This window comes from Halichoerus grypus, chromosome 7 (genome assembly GCF_964656455.1).
Source record: "Halichoerus grypus chromosome 7, mHalGry1.hap1.1, whole genome shotgun sequence".
In the NCBI taxonomy this organism is placed as follows: domain Eukaryota; kingdom Metazoa; phylum Chordata; class Mammalia; order Carnivora; family Phocidae; genus Halichoerus; species Halichoerus grypus.
Window position 1 is genome coordinate 59,410,466 of NC_135718.1, and position 7,085 is coordinate 59,417,550.

The 7,085-nt window shown below is 38.0% G+C and overlaps 1 pseudogene; it reads right to left on the reverse strand.

Annotated features, from left to right (window-relative positions):
• Positions 1-6,402: 6,402 nt before the first annotated feature.
• LOC118520142 (ATP synthase F(0) complex subunit k, mitochondrial pseudogene) lies at positions 6,403-6,694 on the reverse strand (annotated as a pseudogene).
• Positions 6,695-7,085: the final 391 nt, after the last annotated feature.

The window sequence follows — 7,085 nt, forward strand, 5'->3', positions numbered from 1 at the left end:
GCTGTCGATGTGTTTCTTTGCTTTTGTTATTAATTGCCTTATATAATTGGCTGCTCCCCTGTTAGGGGCATAGATATTTACAATTGTTAGATCTTCTTGTTGGATAGACCCTTTAGGTAGGATATAGTGTCCTTCCTGATCTCTTATTACAGTCTTTGGTTTAAAATCTAATTTGTCTGATATAAGGATTGCCACTCCAGCTTTCTTTTGGTGTCCATTAGCATGGTACATGGTTTTCCACCCCTTTACTTTCAATCTAGGGCTGTCTTTGGGTCTAAAATGAGTCTCTTGCAGACAGCGTATCGATGGGTCTTGCTTTTTTATCCAATCTGATAGCCTGTGTCTTTTGATTGGGGCATTTAGCCCATTTACATTCGGGGTAACTATTGAAAGATATGAATTTAGTGCCATTGTATTGCCTATAAGGTGACTGTTACTGTATATTGTCTGTGTTCCTTTCTGGTCTATGTTGCTTTTAGACTCTCTCTTTGCTTTCAATATTTCTTGTGGGCTGGTTTCGTGTTTGCAAATTCCTTTAGTTTTTATTTGTCATGGAATCTTTTTATCTCTCCTTCTATTTTCAATGGCAGCCTAGCTGGATATAGTATTCTTGGCTGCATATTTTTCTCATTTAGTGCTCTGAATAGATCATGCCAGTCCTTTCTGGCCTGCCAGGTCTCTGTGGGTAGGTCTATTGCCAATCTAATGTTTCTACCATTGCAGGTTACAGATCTCTTCTCCAGAGCTGCTTTCAGGCTTTTCTCTTTGTCTCTGAGGCTCGTAAGTTTTACTATTAGATGTCAGGGTGTTGACCTATTTTTATTGATTTTGAGAGGGGTTCTCTGTGCCTCCTGGATTTTGATGCCTGTTTCCTTCCCCAAATTAGGGAAGTTCCCTGCTATAATTTGCTCCAATATACCTTCTGCCTCGCTATCTCTTTCTTCTTCTTCTGGGATCCCAAGTATTCTAATGTTGTTTCGTCTTATGGTATTGTTTATCTCTCGAATTCTGCCCTCGTGATCCAGTAGTTGTTTATTTCTTTTTCTCAGCTTCTTTATTTTCCATCATTTGCTCTTCTATATCGCTAATTCTCTCTTCTGACTCATTTATCCTATCAGTTAGCGCTCCCATTTTTGATTGCACCTCATTATTAGCCTTTTTGATTTTGACTTGGTTAGATTTTAGTTCTTTTATTTCTCCAGAAAGGGTTTCTCTAATAACTTCCATTTTTTTTTCAAGCCCAGCTAGTATCTTTAAAATCATCATTCTGCACTCTAGTTCGGACATCGTACTAATGTCCGTATTGAGTAGGTCCCTGGCAGTTGGTACTGCCTCTTGTTCTTTTTGTTGAGGTGGTTTTTTTCCATCTTTTCATTTTGTCCAGAGGGGAATAGATGAATGAGAGAACAAAATGCTAACAGGGTACCAACGTCCCCAGAAAGTATACTCTAAACAAATCAGAAAAGACCTGAAACCGGGGGGAAAGAAAGGGAAAGAAAAGAAAAAGAAAAAGAAAAAAGAAAGGAAAAGAAAAAGATAAGAACAAACAAAAACAGAACAAAACAAAAAAAAAACAGAATATGATCAAATATGATCAGGCTGGTGCATAGATCAGTGCCACACACTAGATTTTGGGTGTATTTTGGTCTGTTAGAAGAAAGTGCCTCCCAAAATTTTAAAGAAAGAAATGCTTATATATATACAAAAATAAGGGTAGATATGATGAAGGGATGGAATATGACTGTAAAGATGAAAATTATAAAAGATTTTATAAAAGGAATTGATAAGAAGTTGTTTGAAAAAAGAAAAGAGGATTTAAAAAAAAAAGAAAAAAAAGAGGGAGAGAATGTGATCAGGCAGGAGACTAGAACAAAGCCATACGCTAGAGATTTAGGGTATATTTTGATCTGTTAGAAGAAACTGTATCTCAAAATTTTAAAGAGAGAACAACTTATATATATATGCCAAAAATAAGGGTAACTACTATGAAGGGATAGAATATGACTCTAAAAATGGAAAATAAAAAATGTTTTTTTAAAAAAGGGATTGAGGGCGCCTGGGTGGTTCAGTTGGTTAAGCAACTGCCTTCGGCTCAGGTCATGATCCTGGAGTCCCGGGATCGAGTCCCGCATCGGGCTCCCTGCTCAGCAGGGAGTCTGCTTCTCCCTCTGACCCTCCACCCTCTCATGCTCTTTCTCTATCACTCTCTCTCTCTCTCAATAAATAAAATTAAAAAAAAATCTTAAAAAAAAATAAAATAAAAATAAAAAAGGGATTGATAAGATGTTGGTTGAAAAAGGGAATAAGAAAAATTCAAAAAAAAAAAAGACAGTTAAAAAGAAAAAAATAACTTTGAAAGACTAAAGAATCATGGTAAAAAAGCCATGAATTCTATGTGCAGTATTCCCCTAGCACTGGAGTTCTGCCGTTCTCATTGATCGGTAGACTTAGTCTTGGCTGGCTGTTCTTGCTGATCTTCTGGGGGAGGGGCCTGTTGCCGTGGTTCCCAAATGTCTTTGCCGGAGGCAGAATTGCCCCACCCTTGCCAGTCTGGGCTAAGTAATCTGCTCGGGTTTGCTCTCGGGAGCTTTTGTTCCCTGCAAGCTTTCCACACAGCTTTGGAGGATGAGCGTGTAAATGTCAGCCTCCCAATCTCTGCCCCGGAGGAGCCAAGAACTCGGGGCCCCGCCCCTCAGTGCACCCCCAGAGAAAAGCAGTCAATCACTCCCGTCTCCCCGGTCTCCGGCCGCGCTCCGTGCTCACCCAGCCGGTGTCCGAGCATTTCTATCTCTGGCACCCGACCCTGTGTGGAGTCTCCAAACCCAGCAGATCCCTGCAGTGTGCTCCTGCGTTGCTCCTCCCAGGGGAGGAAAGTGAGTCTCCCGGGATCTGCTGCTTTGGGTCCCTGCTGGAAGAGCAGTGGCCCGACTGTGCCGAGGGTCCCAGTTTATGGCAGCCCCGAGCTGAGAGCCCACTTCTTGGCTCCGTCTGTGCAGCTGGCTTCCCCACTCCGATACCTGGGAGCTCTGCCACACTCAGGCACCCCTGGTCTTTTCGTGACCCTGAGGGTACTGAGACCACACTGTCCCGCGAGGGTTTCACCCCCCCACCCCGCTTAGCCACTGGAGCGACATCCCTCAGTGGAGCAGACTTCTAAAAGTTCCGATTTTGTGCTCCGCTGCTCTATCACTTGCCAGAAGCAGCCAACAGAGGCCCCTGTCCCCGCCGTCTATCCTCCCAAATATCTCCTCGGATTCACTTCTCCGCATGTCCTACCTTCCAGAAAGTGGTCGCTTTTCTGTTCCGAGAGTTGTTGCTATTCTTTTCTTCGATCTCCTGTTGAGTTCGTAGGTGTTTAGAATGGTTTGATCCCTATCCAGCTGAGTTCCTGGGACCAGAGCAAATCCAGGTCTCCTACTCCTTCGCCATCTTGCTCCGCCCCAAATGTAATATGTTTAAAACAATAAAGTTCTAGGATACAAACACCATCAGATTGTCTTTTCCATACAAACATTTCTGGTGGTTGTGAAAAAGTCATGCATGATTTGAAATGAATTTTTTGTTTTAAACAATAGTATTTTAATTCTTGATACAATTGCTAACAGCTTTCTTGCATTTTAGATCAATCTTCATCTGGTTTATATTCATAAAGTAAAAAGAATTTTAAAATGAAAACTGAAACATTTAATAACTGCAAGTATTGGGAGAGTGGTGGACTTTTGACAGTCTATACTTACTCTTAGCAAAAGATAAGGAATTTGGGCAAAGTTTTGGTTTAATCCTCCCCTGTAGCAGTAAACACAACTTTTGTCAACAAAAATTAAGGTTTTCCAAATACACTGCACCATTTTTCTCTAAGCTGTTTTGATCCAAATTTGTTTTTATGGTCTCTAAATAAACCAGGTACAGGTTTCTCCTATGTCTAAAGGCACTCATTCTTTTATTAGATATGACTAACCATATACTGGCTTTGATTAATTGTTATAAAGAGAGGAGGATTTGTCCCAGATGGATAGAACTCCTTGAGAGCAAATACCTTGCTTTTTTTTTTTTTTAATATTAATTAATGATGCCCATTTTTCCAAAATGCATTTACAGCAAAACCATCATAATTAACATCAATAGGGACATACAATCTTCCAAATGTGCTGCACTTTTGTATTTTAATTCCCATCTTATTTGAACTCTTTTGAATGCATCCTTGTTCTTAAAACTTAATATTCATTTCCATTCCCTCCTGATTTTGCCCCTTTTCTTTTTTTTATTTACGTTTTAAAAGATTTTATTTATTTATTTATTTATTTGAGAGAGAGAATGAGCAAGAGAGTGGGCGAGCATGAGCAGGGGGAGGGACAGAGGAGGAGGGAGAAGGAGACTCCCCACTGAGCAGGGAGCCAGACATAGGGCTGGATCCCAGGACCCTAGGATCATGACCTGAGCCAAAGGCAGATGCTTAACTGACTGAACTACCCAGGTGCCCAGATTTTCCCCTTTTCTTAAAATCATTTTCAAGCTCTTCTTCTATAGGGAACTTAGAGACCTCCTCACTTTGGTTCTTGACCTGTTTCTTAGAGAAAATATTATTTTGAATATACTGAATTTACAAATTTATTCATCAAATTATCATGTTTCACTTCCATTTTTTTTTGTTAAATTCCCAACTTTTAGCCAAAGAAATAAAAGTGTCAGTAATGATAAAACTATAATGAAAATACACAAATTAGGGATATGGTCACAATTATAATATGCTTAAGTGCTACATGATATTTTTACGGAATATCATTCTGTATTCATGTTTATGATTGTTTATACACTGCACATCCTTATTTAGGGGTATTTGATCAGTTGGTTTGTGTACGTGCCTAAGTTGTCAAATATTTGTCAGTCATCCTGTGATATCAACAACAATAAATACTAGTTTTTTTTTTTTTTTCCAGTATAAACTAAACAGTGCTACCACTGATAAGGTACAAGGGCCAGATGTTTAAACTGAGCGTATCACATGCATAGAAAATTAACGTATTTCATTAGGCTTTTAAAAATCTTGAAAATCTCATAAGAATGCTATTCAAGATTAATTGTAAAAGATGTGGAAGAAGTTCTACTGATGCCTGGATAAGACTGACCAGCTCCCAAAGAAAACCCTAGAGGGTAGCAGTTCTCAGGTGAATTTACTGTAGTCCAAACTAGGGCCATGCAGTTTTCAGGCTAAGAAACCTGATTTGTCATCACTCTAGAGAGGAGCTATCATTTTGAAGGCCAGACTTATTAACTTCTTTCACAAAGACTAAAGTATAAAGGCTAGGCTATCAATATATCAATTTACATTGAGAATTATAAATTCCAAAGTGGAGGGGTAGATGGTTTATCTAACCAGTGCATTCTCCCCCTATAGATAGATAGATGGGAAATTAAAATTTAACAGGCAATTTGCTTACTGAGCCAACATCCAGAAGAGAAGGATTAGTTTTCATTTTAATGTTTAATATCATCTGTTAAAGATGCTACATTTGTCTACACAATGGAGATAAGTCTGCCTGACTTAAGGAAAATGTTTGGACCAAGATGTAGCTTCCTAGGATAATAATTAACTGGGAGCTTCTTAGAGTCCCACCCTCCTCTTTCTGTATTTCCAGTTGCTCACCAATCCAGCACCTCTTTCTTTCTTTAGGAAGACCTGGGAGATATGAAACCTCTTTTGGGTAATTTTTGCATTGTCTTGATTGAATTACTTATATATTGGTTTAGTTATTTAGTCCTAAGGTAACAATTTGACTTACTCTAAGATTCTTCATTTGCAGTGTTTTTTAAACTGTTTTTGAATGTATAAAAACACATGGATCCATCCTCTTCTGGCCTCTATGAGTCTCAAATGAATATAACTTAAAAACACAATCCCTTTTCTGAGTTTCAAATCATTCATTTTCCAGTGCAAACATCATGTTTTTTATGTCTTTTAAACAAATTATACAAATTTAAAATACCTAGAATTTAACTGCTCTTTTATTCCAAAAATGCTATTTCTCCTTTCATATTCTCTTCAATATTATCATTCATTCCTTCCCTCAGTTAATGGAAAAGATTATTAGGATTTTCATCAACTACTGTATTTGTGGAAGTGTATTGTCTCTTTTACAGATTTTCTCTTTAATATACTCTATGATGTATCTAGGGAAATGCTGAGAAGTTAAGGAGTTTACCCAAGGAATACAGTCTTGTAGCTACACTTAAGCCCATTTTTTCTGACTCCAAAGATCTTAATTATACTTTTATGTCACAATTCTTCTTGACATCATCACTACCTAAGCAATCACCCAAACTAAATCCTTAAAACGATTCTCAACTGCCCATTTTCTCTCATTACCCTTATCTCTTGTGCCCAAATTCTATTTTTATTTCTTCTTCTTTTTTTTTCCAGGTTCATAATTTATTGTACAAATTGAGTATCACATGATGACTTGACATTAGCTTCTCCAGGCATGGGAACTTAACAGATGAGGTACAGGTTAAAATTTGTTTATGTTGCTTTCACAGCTGGTGTTTTTTTAGACCTTAACTTGAAGTATAAGATCATCAAAGCAATGCCTCCATATGTGACCAGTACACAATTCATTCTACCTGTGAGAGTATAAGAGTTGAAATATTTTTTGATACCAGTGAAATGGAATTGAGCATCAGTTTCTGGACCTGCCATGATTCCTTTTACCACTGCCTTATTATTCTTTTCATCATCTTCTACTTAGATCCCAATATTATTATCCTATCTCATGTCATTTTCTGTAGCCTGAAGGTAAGCTGGCTTCTATTATATTGTTATATGTAGCCATCTTAAATTTAAATCTGATCTGGCCATAGTCTCACTTTAAGTTCTCAAAGGACTTTTGTTGCCCCACTGATTAGGTATTTAGGTTGGCATACATTCTTTTTGTTCTCTCCTACCTGTGTTAGTTACCACTCTCCTTTTACCTAAACATTCTACTTTCTACTTCCATGTTCTCTTTAACAACTTCAAACTTTGTACATCCACTTCTCCCCACCATAACCTTTTTCTCTTTGGCAAAAGCCAATTATTAATAATCAAAAAT